The sequence below is a fragment of the Microtus pennsylvanicus genome, chromosome 1, assembly GCF_037038515.1.
Source record: "Microtus pennsylvanicus isolate mMicPen1 chromosome 1, mMicPen1.hap1, whole genome shotgun sequence".
Classification (NCBI taxonomy): Eukaryota; Metazoa; Chordata; class Mammalia; order Rodentia; family Cricetidae; genus Microtus; species Microtus pennsylvanicus.
The window spans coordinates 106,869,622-106,884,201 of NC_134579.1; the positions used below are offsets into that span (position 1 = coordinate 106,869,622).

Consider the following 14,580-nt stretch of genomic DNA (forward strand, 5'->3'; position numbering starts at 1 on the left):
GTTCCTCGTTTTCCCCTCTACACTGTGTTCCCTTCACTATAAAGTAGGGAGATGGTTCGGCCATTTAATGGATTGCCACACAAGCACAGAGACCCGAGTTTGATCTCCAGAGCCCACATAAAAGCCAGACCCAGTAGCATCCATAGGTCCAGTCCTTCTACAGCAAGAGAGAGAGAATTCCAGATGCTCATCGAGCAACCAGCCTGCTGTGTAACACGACAAGCAAAGAGAACATGCATCAAAACAAGGCTGAATGCGGGGACCCCCAGCTCAGATTGTCCCCCGACCTCCCCATGCTCACTGTGGCATGCTCACACCTACACACACACACACACACACACACACACAGAAAGAGAGAGAGAGAGAAAGAGAAGGGGGGCCATCTCTAACAAGTTTGCTGTGCTGTGATGGTCAATATTGTTTGCCATTTCCCCAAGATCTAGGATCTCCCAGGAGATAAGCTGTAAGCCTCCAGGCCAGCCTATGAGAGAGTTTCTTAAGTGGGGTAGGATGACCCACCTTGAATGGTGATGTCACCACCACATGAGCTGAGCTCCCAAGCTAACAGAAAGGAGAAAGTGAGCTGAGCACCAGCATCCACCTGATTCCTGACTGTGGTTGCCATGTGACCAGCTGTCTCACCGTCCTGTTGCCATGCCTTCCCCATCATGATGGACTGTGCACCCTTAAACCATGAACCACACTGAACCCTTTCTTCCTTGAGTCGCTTTGGTCAGGTATTTCGCTACAGCCGTGAGAGACACACACTCGTTCACTCTTCCCTTAAGCAAGACACTATGTGTGGGTTCTAGTGACTCTTCTATTGCTGCAACAAACATCACGACCTTTCCTGCCCACCTCACAGCCCGTCATCCAGGGAAGCCAAGGCATCAACCCAAGGCAGCCGCTGAAGCAGAGACTGCAGAGGAACACTGTTCACTGCCTTATTCTCCATAGCTTGCTTTGCAATGCAGCCCCGACCCACCTGCCCAGGGAATGACACCACCCGCGATGGGCTTGGCCTTCCCACATATCCCACAGGGGCTTGAGAGATGGCGCAGTGGTTAGGAGGGTACACTCTTCTTGTGGAAGACCTGGGTTCCGTTTTCAGCACCGACATGATGGCTTACGTCTATCCTTAACTCCAGTTCCAGAGGATCCAGCACCTGCTCTGGCCTCCATGTATACTAGGCAAGCATATAATGAATATATATACATGTAGGCAGAGCACTCATACGTATTAAATTAAAATAAATCTTTTTTTTTTAAAGAAAGAAAAAGCCCCCACAGAATCGTCCATGTGTTTGACTAATGGAGACAATTCCTCAGTGAGGTTACCTTCTACTTTGCGCCAAGTTGACGAAAACCAGCCGTCACAGTGAGTCTTTTTAAAAAGACTGGGAAAGCAAAGGGTCAGCCTGGACTCAAAATCTCCCCCATGAAAGTTCCCTCTGGGGGCGGGGCAAATCTCCACAACAGGGAGGCTCAGCGTGAGCCCACTGAGGCTGGCCTTGAGAATTACAGTTCCACCAAGCTGTTTCTTGGTCTGCCAAAGTGTGAGAGCAAGACAGACTAGGAGACACACCATCACTGATCAACACCGGCCACCATGCCTTCCTGGCCAAGCTAGGCTGTTCCTCACACACAGTGAGCCAAACTGCTTCCGTCAAGTGTTCGGTTGGAGTCCAGGACCCGAGAGCAAGCCTCCTTGCTACTCCACGAAGCATTACCTCTGAGCAACAAACTTGCTCACACCAAAGGAAGTAAAGAAGAAACCATGAAGGATGCTGGGGCAGTCATACTAAGTTAGCTTTCTTATACAGCCCAGGCCCACTTGCCTAGAGAGTGATGCCGCCCGTGGTGGGCTAGGCCCACCATCAGTTAGCAGTTAAGGCATCCACGGCCACAAGCGGAGCTTATCTGTGCAATTCTTCAGCTGAGGTTTCCTCTTCCTGGGTAGCAATACTTTGTATCAACTTGACAGTAAAAAATAACCAACATACCTCCAAACCTACCTAGTATGTCCTGATACTACAGTTATCACGGGACAACAGATAGATCATCCAAAAACACACCCATGTTTCCAAGTGCCAAGCTGTATTTTTTCCTCTCCCTGTTTTCCAAAGATAGTATTCCACTATAATAAATATGTCAGCAATATAATTAGCTTTACTACCTAATTTGTTTTCCTATTGCCAAACTGTTGTTAATAAAAAAAATGCCAATGATTTGTAGCCACGATACCAACTTTGGGGCTCCTGTACAAGAACAATAAAGTGCAGTGTTAAAAGATGAGTTTTTAATGAATATTTAATTGCTCTATTCTTTATAAGTATAAATTATGCTTTCAGTGAACACTGTGAGTACTGAGAAGGTAAAAACTTTTTCCTTCTCTCTGTGAAGTTGTGCTTTTAAGTTCCCTAACCGTTCGTTTCAGGGGTGAAAATCATCTGTGTTTCATAACCTTCTAGGAAAGCATTCCAGAAGTGATTTGGGGGAGGGAAGTAACTTGCTATGATAAGCTTCTAAATTGATGACATCATGGTAGGAGGAGTTTTCAGATATTTGTTCTTTTTTTTTATTTATAATGATGTGTGTCTACGTGGGGATGTGAAGGGTGTGCACCTGAGCACAATGTCCTCAGAGGCCAGAGGAGAATGTCCGATGCCCTGGAGCTGGAATCACAGGAGGTTATGAGCTGCTCGTTGTGGGAGCTGGGAACCAAACTGAGGTCCTCTGGGAGAGCAGCGAATGCTCCTAATCACTGAGCCATCTCTCCAGCCCCACGACATAAGGCGTTTAATATTCACACACACAGAACTACGATCTAAGTACCTGAAACGCTAATGGTCTGGAAAGGGAATATGAAAAAACTACTTTCGTTTCTTAGTGGAATATCTCTCCACTGTCTTGATTTCTATTTAGAAACAAGAGAGGGTCTAGATTTAAAAAGACTTCCTGAAAAACAGGGGTGATCCAGTTGTGATGGAGCTGGCCTGAAATCAATCCCAGCACTTGGGAGATGGGGGCAGAGGGATCAGAGGGTCAAGGGCAGTCACAGCTACCTAAAGAAAGTTCCAGGGACCTGGACTATGAGAGACCCTGCCTCAAAAAAAAAGAATATAAGTAAATAAATAAGATTGTTGAAATGGGAATTGTGACCTATATCTGTAAGCCCAGCACTCAGAAGGCTGAGACAGGAGGATCAAAGGTTTTGTGTCAGCCTGTGCTATGTAGCAAGACCCTGACTCAATGAAAGAAAAGTTTATTTTACATGTTTATGTTCACTCATGTGGAGGCCAAAAAACAGCCTGTGCTATCTTTCTTTTTTTTAAGGTTTATTTATTTATTATGTATACAGTGTTCTGCCTGCATGAATGCCTGCAGGCCAGAAGAAAGTACCAGCTCTCATTACAGATGGCTGTGAGCCACCATATGGTTGCTGGGAATTGAACTCAGGTCCTCTGGAAGAGCAGCCTATGCTCTTAACCCCTGCGCCATCTCTCCAGCCCCTGTGCTATCTTTCTTTAGGTTATTTTGTCCAGTTTGCTTTTTGAGACAGGGTCTCTCAGTGACTGACCTAGAACTCACCATGGAGGACAGTCTGGCTGACCAGGGAGCCCCGGGCATCTTCCCATCTCTGCCTCCCCAGTGCGGTGATTACAAGTGTGCTCCACCATACCTGACTCTCTCACGGGAGTTCTGGGAATTGAACTCAGGCATTTTAACAACCAAACCACCCTCCCAATGCAAGAAAAGTTTACTTTTTAAATTAAAAATAATTTCTAAATAGATAAAATAAAACAAAGGACCACGCACTGGGGAGCCAGGGCAACATTAGTGCTGTGTCTTCAGTCCCCTGAGCTTTTGACACTGGGTTTTCAGAGCAGACTAAAAATAGACGGCTCGGTGGGTTCGAACACTTGCTGTGCAAACAAGAAGATTCAGATCCAGATGCCCAGTTCACACAGAGAAGTGGGGAATGTCACCCCAGAGCCATCAGGTGAGAGGCAGGCAGGCACTAGGTGCTTACTAATCAGGCAGCCTCCTCTTCAGGCCCTGTCTCAAAGACTGAGGGAGAGAGCAACAGAGGAAGGTGCCTGATGCCTCTGGCCTCTGCATACGTGTACATGGTGGATGCACCTATACACACAGTACACATACCCACACACACATGCACACACAAATAAAAATATATCTTTTTCTAAAAAAGAATTTAAAAGAGGCCAGGTGTGATGACTCACAAGGAATCTCTACACTTTGGGAGGTGGAGTTTAGAGGTTACAGCAAGTTCAAAGTCGGCCTGGGCTACATGAGAAGACCCTGATTCCCCCACTGCCAAACAAAAGAATTTCAAAAAATAAAATTTCCAATTATGAGAGAAATGTGACTTCGTTGTCTTTTAAAATGGAGTCGTTGATTGCATGCGTATGAATGTTTTGCCTGGATGAATGTATGCACACCACCTGGTACCCATGAAGGTCAAAAGAGGAGGTCAGAAGAGGGTCCTAGGATTAAAAAAAAAGTTGTGAGCTGTCATGGGGGTGCCGAGAACCAAACCTGGGTGCCGAGAACCAAACCTGGGTGCCGAGAACCAAACCTGGGTCCTCTACAAGAACAACAGGTGCCCTTAACCACTGAGCCATCTGTCCAGGCTCGGCATTCATTTTCAAAACAAATAAAATTTCAATCATTCACTGTACCCGCACCACTGGGCCAGCTGGGTTAACATTTTCAGTCCATTTCTTTCCATTTGTACTTTTATGCCATTTTTTTCAACAGAACTGAAATTGTACTACAAATGCATCTTTTTTCTGTCCCCACATTTAATTGGCACAGTAGAAATCACTAAATTAAGGTCAGCAAAGCATTTTCTCTCCATCTGTCACTTGGTAGCACTGCGATCCGTAGTTCTCTGTTAGGAGATGGAGGCTGGGTTTCCTGAAGGAAGGTGGTGTGTGCGGAATGCGTTTCTGCTGGGGAGCTTGGGAAAATACAAACCGAGACAAGGAGTGTTGCTGGTACAGGCATGTGATTCCAGAACTCGGGAGGCTGAGCTAGAGCAGTCTGGACTACCGAAAGAGACCCTCCCTGCCTCAAACACACACACACACACGCACACACACACACACACGCACGCGCGCACACACACACACACACACACACAGAGGCCTGTAGAGATGATCCAATGGGTAAGAAGAGCACTTGCTGAGCCATGAGGGAGCTAAATTCAAATCTCCAGCGCCCGTGTATAGAGTGTAGTGTGTGTCTGTCTGTCTGTCTGTCTGCTTGCCTGAGGCAGGGGGCAGGGTGTGCCACTGGGGATTATTGGCTTTCAGCCCATCCCCAGGTTCAGTTAGAACAGGAATTCCCTATTATCACAGTGCTTTAATATAGTTCCTCAGGTTGTGGTGACCCCACCACTATAAAATCATGTTCATTGCTACTTTGTAACTGTCATTTTGCTCCTGTTATAAACCATGAGGTAAATATCTGACATGTGAGATATCTGATATACAAAACCTCTGTGAAATGTTTATTCAAAACCCCCAAGGGGTTTCTACCCACAAGTTGAAAACCAACGAGTTGGGGAACCTGTCTCAAGGAAATAAGGGAGAGACAGGAAAAACAGGACATCCAACATCCATCAGCTCACCTACACATGTGTACATACAACACACACACACACTAAAAACTAGGAATGCAGCTACCAAATGGCCCAGTCTAGCATTCCTACATATATCCCAGCGCTCTCAAAAGCAACACAATCACAAGAGTCGAGACACAGAGCCAGCGAGACGTCCACCAGCAGAGGAGTGGGTGGAGAAAGCGTGATGCGTGTACACAGGGAGGTTTTATTCAGTCGCGAAGAAGCCTGAAAATATTCTCACCTACCTGAGAACGGTTAAGTTAGACTCAGCAAGACAAACGCCGCGTTTTCTCCTGTGTGTAAAGCTTAGAGTTTATAGGGCTGCATAAGACAATTGCTATGACATACAAAATACAAAAGCAGAAGAGAGACCAGGAGAAGGAAGGGGACTGAGGAGGGAGAAGACGGGAACAAGAGAGAAAGGAGAGATGGGGATGAATATGGTCAGAGCACACGATGTACTTGAAAGAAATTGTCTTGTGAAATCTGACATTGTGTGTAGTCACTACAGTTCAATTAAAACCAGAGCAAAGAGGATCATCAAGATGACTCAGGTGATAAAATTGCTTACAGCCAAGCCCAATGGCCTGAGTTCAATCCCTGGACTCAGACGGTGAGAGGAGAGAATGGACCCCTGACTCCTACAAGCGATCCTCTGATTTCCATGTGCACATAAGCTAATGAAGGATTTCAAATAATAGCGAGCAATAAATAGCTATGTCACTGACCTGTTTAAAACTCTCCAGAGCCCCCTCTCTCAGTATCAACTCCATATAGTGCCACTCCACACACCCCACAAACGGGTATCGTGTCCCTCTAAGCCCATCTCCTGCTACACTAGCCCACCCGCTAGTCACCTGACATACCCAGCAGATTCCAACCACACGACCTTGGCACAGGCTGTTCCCACCTGTTCCACGACCCTTTGTTTTGTGGCTTCAGACAAGGCTGGTGTCTGTGTAAATGTCTCCCTGGGAAGATGCTTCTTGTCCACCCCTGCGACTCAGTGATATCCTATTATTAATTCTATTTAATTTTTAAGACAGAGTCTCCCTGTGTAGCCCATGCCAGCCTAGAACTTGCTACAGAGCCCAGGCAGACCTCAACTTCACGGCCACCATCCTTCCTTGGCTTTCTAGGCGCTGGGATGATAGGTGTGTATTGCCACCCCCTGTTTCTGTAACCTTATTTCTCTGTTTTACCTTTGCAGTGTATCTTACACCTCCAGGGCACGAGAGCACCGCCTCTCCCTGAGGAGTTCACAGTTTTCCCCCAGAGCTGGTGAGAGACTCTTTGTACACACCACCGGTTGGATGAATGAAGGAGTCTCAAGCACCTGAATTTGTGGGGCATAAGATAAAGCAACCTACTTTTAACTGGCCACATTCACAGCCACAGAGATCCCTAATGAGGCGTTTTTAAAATAGGTCACTACCTTCTCCCACAGTCTAGGCCTGGAGACCAGCTCGCAGACCTGTCTACAGGCAAACAAACCAATTATGCAGTCTTGGTGCGAGTACTGCTTCTCTGCCCTGTCACCTAAGCCAGCCACCCACCGGTCCTGGCTATGTTAGACCTGCCTCTGCCTCCTACTTCAAATGGAAATCAGGAAAGCTGGTGTGGTGAGGCACACCTGGGGAGACAGCAGGGGATCAGGAGTTCAAGGTCATCTGTGGAGACACAGCTGAGTTTGAAGTCTGCTTGATCTATACACTAAAGACACAATTTCAAAAGATGGAAAAGAGGGAGGAGGGATGGAAGCAGGGAAAAGGAAAAGAAATGGAAGGAAGGAAGGAAGGAAGGAAGGAAGGAAGGAAGGAAGGAAGGAAGGAAATAGAGATTGTTCCAGAAAATGACTTCTTATCCCCCCACCATGACCTTTAAGAAACTTACCCCTAACCAAGCACTGCCTTCGGTTGTGCCCTCAGGTGTCAAACATGCAGACCGAGCATCCAGTCATCATGGGTGCAGATGAGGCTGGGCAGGGCCTGCGGAGATGTCTAGATGGATAAGGCAATTGCCAAGTAAGCTTAAGGACCAGCGTTCAGATCTCCGGAACCCATGTGCATCCTTGGTAGGTGGGGCTGGCCACCCAGAATGACAGTTCTCGGAAGGCAGACAGGCGACCCCTCCAACAAGATAGCTAACGCAATCAGTGAGCTCTGGGTTCAATTGAGAGACCATGCTTCAGTGAATGAGGTGGAGACCCTAGAGGAAGACTCAAAAAAACCTCTCAGGGCCCCCCCCACACCTGTGTGCAAGCCCACCTGTGCACACACGCACACAACACACATACACATGTAAAATGTTGGGGAAACCCAAGAAACGGTTGGAACCATTTTCTTCCACACACCGAAAGAGAGGAGGCCCAGGAAAGTTCTAGCCTCCAGGATCCCTTTGACTGCCCAGCTACCATGGGTCACAAACTAGTTCTCCAAGAACATCCCAACCCCAAAGAGTCCCCCATCATCCCTTGCAGGTCAGGCTGACAACCTGAGTCCACTCCTCGGGACCCACATGGTAGGAGAAAAGAGCAGATTCCTCTGGGCTTCATCTACACCCCATGGTTCACAGGCTTGTCCGCATGCAAAGTAAATAAACAGACAAAGCCCAGGCTCTGCAGCTAAGAGCACTTGCTGCCTCTGCTGAGGACCCGAATTAGGATCCTAGCACTCTTGCCAGGTGACTCACAACCACCTGCAACTCAGAAAGGGATCTCATGCCTCTGGCATCCGAGGGTGCCAGCATCCACATGCTTAAACCTCCACACAGACACACATGTGTTAACATAATTTAAAATGTTATTTTTTAATAACCAACAAAAGCCTTACCACAAAAAGAACAAGAGCTCTACAGACCACATATGTGAAACACCAGTGCTCCTGTCTTGGCATCGGTCTCTCCCATAGCTTGCCTAGTCCACAGCATTGGCCAGGGCAGCGTCCAGACCTCTGGTGTTTCCCCTTCAGTATCTCTCAGTACATTCAAGCCCTGATGGAGAACTGGGTCCTAAGCAAAGACTCCTGCCTATCCCCCGACTTCTTCTCTCATTCCTCCCTTGCCTCAATCTTTAAGCTCGAGAACGCCAAACCCTCCCTTGCTATCTAATAGTGTATTCTGGCTTTAGAGGTTCGAGACAGGATCTCACGTGTTCCAGGCTGATCTCAAACTCACAACACAGGTTAGGGTGACCTTGAACTCCTGATCTCCCTGCCCCCATCGCCACCTCCCAGAGTGCTGGGACTATAAGTGTGCACCACCGTGTGCCTTCTGTGAAGTGCCGGAGATCTAAAGAGGCTCTGTGTGTGCTAGGCTAGCGCTCTACCAGCTGAGTCGTATCCCCAGCCAATGTGGGATGTGTAACAATTAAAAAGATAAATCACTTTGAAAGCGCCAGGTCAGAGGCAGCCATTGCATTTGGAGTCTCCTCCTTTCCGGCTGCGCTGAGAAGCGGCCTCAACTGGAGCCTTTAACCCAGGAGGAGGGCTTCGTGGCTTGAGAGTCAGGGAGCATGCTGTCTTAAAGCATGAGCAGCTATTGCAGATTCTAACTACAGGCATCTAAGCCTCAAGTGAAGGGCAAAGAGAAGCCACCCATCCTGTACCCGTGTAGAATGATCTACAATAACAATGATGACAAGGGGTGGCGGGGACCAGAGAGGAAGGAGAGGGAAGGAGAAAGAGGGGGGAAAAGAAGGGGAGGGGGAAGAAGAAGGGGAGATGAAGAGTTGGAGGAAGAGGGAAATGAAAAGAAGGATGGGGTCTAATTGGCTGAGGAGGTGGCTCAGGAGGTACAGGGTCTGCTAAGCTTTCACAGAGTTCTGGGTTCCATCCACAGTCCTGTGTCCATGGGGCATGGTAGCTCATACCGATCATCCCAGCACTCAGGAGGCCGGGGCAGGAGGATACAAGTTCGAGGCCATCCTGAGCTACAAGATCTTGTCTCAGGGGGTTAAAAAGAAATGTGGAGTGGGAGTTAAATATCTGAAGGTCATCATCGGAGCCAGAATTAGCTAATGAGAGTCAGTTCCCAGCTTGGTCCCCTCCCACAAATGTGTCGGTACAGTAATGGGTTCACCAGCTTCCCAGTGTGCACACAGTCCCAAGGACCAGTTCACAGAGACACTCCCATGCTAGTGACCGCTGGGCACACTGACTCCTCCAAGAACACACGTTATGCTAAAGCAATTTTTAAGCTGAGTCTGGTAGCATGGGCCTGTAATTCCAGCACTGGGGAGGGAGAGGCAAAAGGAGCAGGGGTTCAAAGTCCTCCTCCGCTCCACAGAAAAGCAGAGATAGATCATAGATCAGCCTGAGCCACTGAGATCCTGTCTCAAAGAAAAGGAAGCGAGGGGGAGAAAGAAGAAATTCTAAATGGGAACCCTTCCCTGCCCTGTATTTAAGTCCTAATCACAGGCTTTGTAACGAGAAGGTAAATGCTAAATCCAAAAGAGTAGATACTGGGCTAGGGAGACAGCTTGGTCGGTGAAGGACTTGCTGTGTAAGCACCCATGAGAACCTGAACTTGATCAGGACGTGGTGGCACACACTTCGAATCCCAGATCCTGGAGGATGCCTGGAACTTCATAGCCAGCCTCACATATTCAGCAAGCACTCTAGTCCACACACACACACACAATCTAATAATATTCAATATAATAAATTTCAATATTTTTTTAAAATCCAAGAGGGATAGTACCTGATGAATGACAGACAAGGTTGACCTCTGACCTCCACACTTGCACACCCACACACACTGGCACACACACACAAACATGAATACAAAAAAGGAAAAAAGGAGCAGCTATCAGACACCTCCACCCTGTCCCACTGCCTACTCATGTCATCCACAGAGGAAGAGGGTCCAAGGGTCCCCCGTTAAGACTGATCTGTGATTTTTTTTTTCTCAATGGTACTAGCTGAGTTCAACTATTTCTTTCTCTGTGCATTTGTTTTGAGTCAGAGTAAAAATAACGTGGATGGTCGATTGGTTGATTTAGACACAGTCTCAAAATACAGCCCAACCTGGCCTCAATCCTCCTGCCTCAGCATCCCAAGTGCTGGGAGTTACAAGCCTTGGACACCATTCCTGGCTACTTAGTTTCTTTCTATAAAGCCTCTACCCCACACTCTCAGCGAAGGCTGGGTTGGTGGCAATAGTCACTTTCAGGGTCTGAGGAGAGGTAACATTTTGGTGAACAATCCTAAAATGGTTTTTAAAGGTGCCCCAGCTGTTTCGGTTAAACCCCAAGCAAGCTTCCACAGACTCTAAAAATGTCACCTTTCTGAAGCCACTCAGCTCCGGGACAGCTTTGGCATCTCCCAGGACCCCCTGTATTGCTTAGAGAAGAAGCAAACAAACCCCATGGCCCGAGCCCCATGGGTGAATGCTGAACTAGGCACAAGGGAGCTGCCTGCCTAGAGGCCTGAAGGGTAGAGTCAGACTTCAGCCAACACCTCACAGTGCAGAATTAGCAAATCAAAACCAGCTCTAGGAGATGGGGACTTCACTCAGTGGTAGAGTACTCCCTGTATATGTATGCATGGCCATGGTTTCATCCCCAGTGATGCAAACTTAAAAATCAGGGCTAAAGAGATGGCTCAGTGGTCAAGCCAAGTGTTCGCTGCTCTTGCCTGGAGAACCTGAGTCTACTTCCCTGCGCCCATGTCAGCTAGCTCACAACTGCATGTTAACTCCAGCTCCAGGGAGATTCCATGCCTCTGGTCTCCAACACCACACACACACACACACACACACACACACACCGATATATATATATAAAAATAAGAAATTGATAAATAATAAAAAAACAATTCACATTCTGCTTGCCACCTTACATAAATAAATAAACAAATAAATAAACAAACAAATAAAAATGTTAAATCGCCCCCTCCAACACTCCAACAACCCGGACGACAGCCGGAGTCTTGCTGTCCTGTTAAAAGGGACAATGTGTCTTGCTCCACCCTGTAAGAAAATTCCACACCAAACGGCTTTACAACCTCTGCTAAGCTCCGATTCTGGTGGTTTTGTGTGTGTGGTTTGTTTGGTTGTTTTTTTTTTTTAAGTTGATCTTTGCAACTGGGAGACAGCAGTTAGATGCAGAACACGAGTCTCCCCACGTGCAGAAATACTGTGGTATCAAGCACACGCACGGGGGTTAGCACAGCCCCCGGTTCTTTCTACAGGTCTCAGGAACTCCGCAGCCCAGGCTGCACCTGGCCACTGCAGATGTAGTTAATACCACAATTTACCAGACTTCACAGCCACAGACCACAGGGTCTCTCGGGTGCTATGTTTTGAACCCAGGAATGTCTCCTTTTTATGTTTAAAAAAAAAGCAATTAAAAGAAAAAAAAAGAATAGGCTGGGGCCTTTGGGATGGCGCCCCAGTCTTGGCACCTAAGGAACTGCATGCAGACACCGCTTCCCTGGAGCTAAGGAATGAGGCGCAAATGGGATCTCACAGGCTCCTGGTGCAAAGGAACAGCTTTGAGAAGAAACGCCCCGGATGGGGGCCGAAGGTGCACGTGGCCCGCACTGTGGAATCAAACCGCAGTGCCGGGTCCCGACTTAGCACCACCTGCCAGTGGGTCGAAGCATCCTGGGGACCTCCAGAGCCCTGAGACAGGACTAGAACTACCTGCTGCTGCCCAGGCGCCCTCAGACCAAGTCTGAGGAAGTTCACTCCCCGGAGCGCTGGTCTGGAGAAGCTGGGCAACCCAGCAAACCTGTCTTGCACTAGAGAGGCAGTCTACCTCTGCCCTGGATCTGGATTAGTTCCAAAGCTTGCCACTCGGGGTCCCGGTGGGACTGCCTGGAGCCTCTAGGGTCACCCCATGCGTTCCAAAACCACCAATCCTGCCCAAGGGGGCGAGCTTCAGGGACAGGGGACTGGAGATGGCGTGAACCATACCTCCCACCTCCCCCTATAGATCGCCATGACTCCAGCTTCCCGGAGACCAGGAAGACACCAAGGACTCCCACTTAGACTGCTATGCAGATCGGATCCCTGACACCCAGAGCTCCCTTTCCCACAATCTGGACGTCCCTGGGGGACGCGCAGTCCGGTAGCCACTGGCACCCAAGACTCCACGAGCTGGCACAGTCCCGGGATCCCCAAGAGTAAATCCAGGCCCTTCTGCAATTCCAGCGTCCCTCACCCACCCTAAGCATCAAGAGAAATCGAGGTGGCACGGGTGATACCCCGGCCCTGAGAGGTGGGGTGCTTAAAGCGGGGCCAACAGGTCCGGGAGGCGCTTGTGGGCAGCACACCCGCCCACTCCGAGGCGCGCTAGGGTAGGGGCATCCGGGAAGGGACCATGGAAGCAGCGAGGGAGGCAAGGATGCAGGGAGGATGCGGGATGAGGACCGGGAGAGAGCAGCACTCACCTCTCTTGGAGCCCGGGCTCCGCTGCCCGGCTGCCCAGGCACCTCCTCCGAGGCCCGCAGGGAGGGGGCGACGCGAAACCGAGCGCTCAGCCTGGCGCTCACACGCGTCCCCGCGCGGGCATCCTTCCTCTCTGCCGCCGGCTCCCACGGCGTCCCCCACTCCGGTTGGGAGGCAGCTTTGCCCAACCCAGTGGCGCCCGGGTACCCCGTGCAAGTCTTTCCCTTGAGTCTGCTGATCTTTGCAGAGCCCGCGGTGATCCAGGCTGCTCCTTCCGACCCTGTCCTTGTCCTCGCCTCCCGTCTAGGGAAACGTGCGCCCCGCACCCCCTGCACCGAGCTCGCCTCTACCCCTCCCGCGCCCGCTGGCCGCGCGGGCTCAGCCCATGTGCGCGGCTGCCTCCTCGCTGCGCCCCGGAGCCCAGTGGCCGAGGCCCCGCCGGAGTTGCGCGCCCCAGAAACTCCATGCAGCTCCGGCCTCCTCCCCAGTACCTCCCTGGCTCCTCCGAGGAGAAGCCTAGCGATCTCTAGCAAAACGATCCCCTTCCACTCTTGCCCTATTCCTCCAAGCCTGGTTATTGGGCTGACTTGGCCACCCCAGTCTCTCCCGATTTTCTCCTGGGATTACGGAGCTCCCACCCCCACCCCCCAAAGCCTCTCCAATGGCTCCCTCCGTTTCCAGGCAGCGCAACCTGAGGAACGCCTCGGTGCGCGCGCACTCTCCTCTCTCTCTCTCTCTCTCTCTCTCTCTCTCTCTCTCTCTCTCTCTCTCTCTCTCTCTCTCTCTCTCTCTCTCTCTCTCACACACACACACACACACACACACACACACGTGCACGCTGCATACGCAGGCAGACACACGCGGGAGGTGGCAAGCTGCAGCTTAGCAGCTGACCCTCCTTCCTCTCCACCCCAAAGAAGCTGCCCACGTTCACTTTCGCCAATTGCTTGTTTCTGTTAAACACCTCAACCCCAACCCAAGCATGCCCACCCTCCCCTTAACTCCTTCTTTCCCGGTGCCCACAGTTAGACCAGGGTCACCAAAATTCAAGGGGGAAGAGGTGTCGGCGGCGGAAAGGCTGCTAGTCAAAACTGGGATGAGAGCAAAATACTGCGGGTCATGCCTTCACAACGTCTAGGAAAGGCATAAGCATGCCCACCCAGCTCTCATCCCACATCTCTAGAGCCTCAGAAAACGCAGCCCGTCCCCACTTCTACCAAGGTCATAGTATAGATTTCATAAGAAACAATAGGCACCTTGACACAAGGTGTGGGTTGAAAACTTCACAGATGGTTTGCAGCCTAACCTGGAGTTGACTTCCTTCGAAGTCTACACCCAGACAGGATTCTGGACCTCCCTTGCCTGGTACTTGAGGGACAACAATTAGCTTCAAGTTACCACTTAGCTTTCCAGGAGGCCATCCAAGTGTCCAGCTCCTGACAAGACAGTCTTGCTACCAAGGGTAGTCTTATCAAAAAAACGATCAAAGTTCCAAGCCCCCCCCACCACACACACACCTACGCAAAAGGCTCCCATTGCCC

General features: G+C 49.7%; 1 protein-coding gene across 5 annotated transcripts in view; it reads right to left on the reverse strand.

Annotated features, from left to right (window-relative positions):
- Window positions 1–14,580, reverse strand: part of Caln1 (calneuron 1) — a 494,314-nt gene that overhangs the window by 382,113 nt on the left and 97,621 nt on the right. Inside the window, exon 1 of one of the 5 annotated variants that reach the window (XM_075977744.1) lies at window positions 13,042–13,677. The exons of the other annotated variants lie outside the window; for them this stretch is intronic. The gene's annotated coding sequence lies outside the window, so the exon portion shown is untranslated. Of the gene's footprint in view, window positions 1–13,041; window positions 13,678–14,580 lie in introns of those variants that run through there. 5 annotated transcript variants of the gene reach the window in all.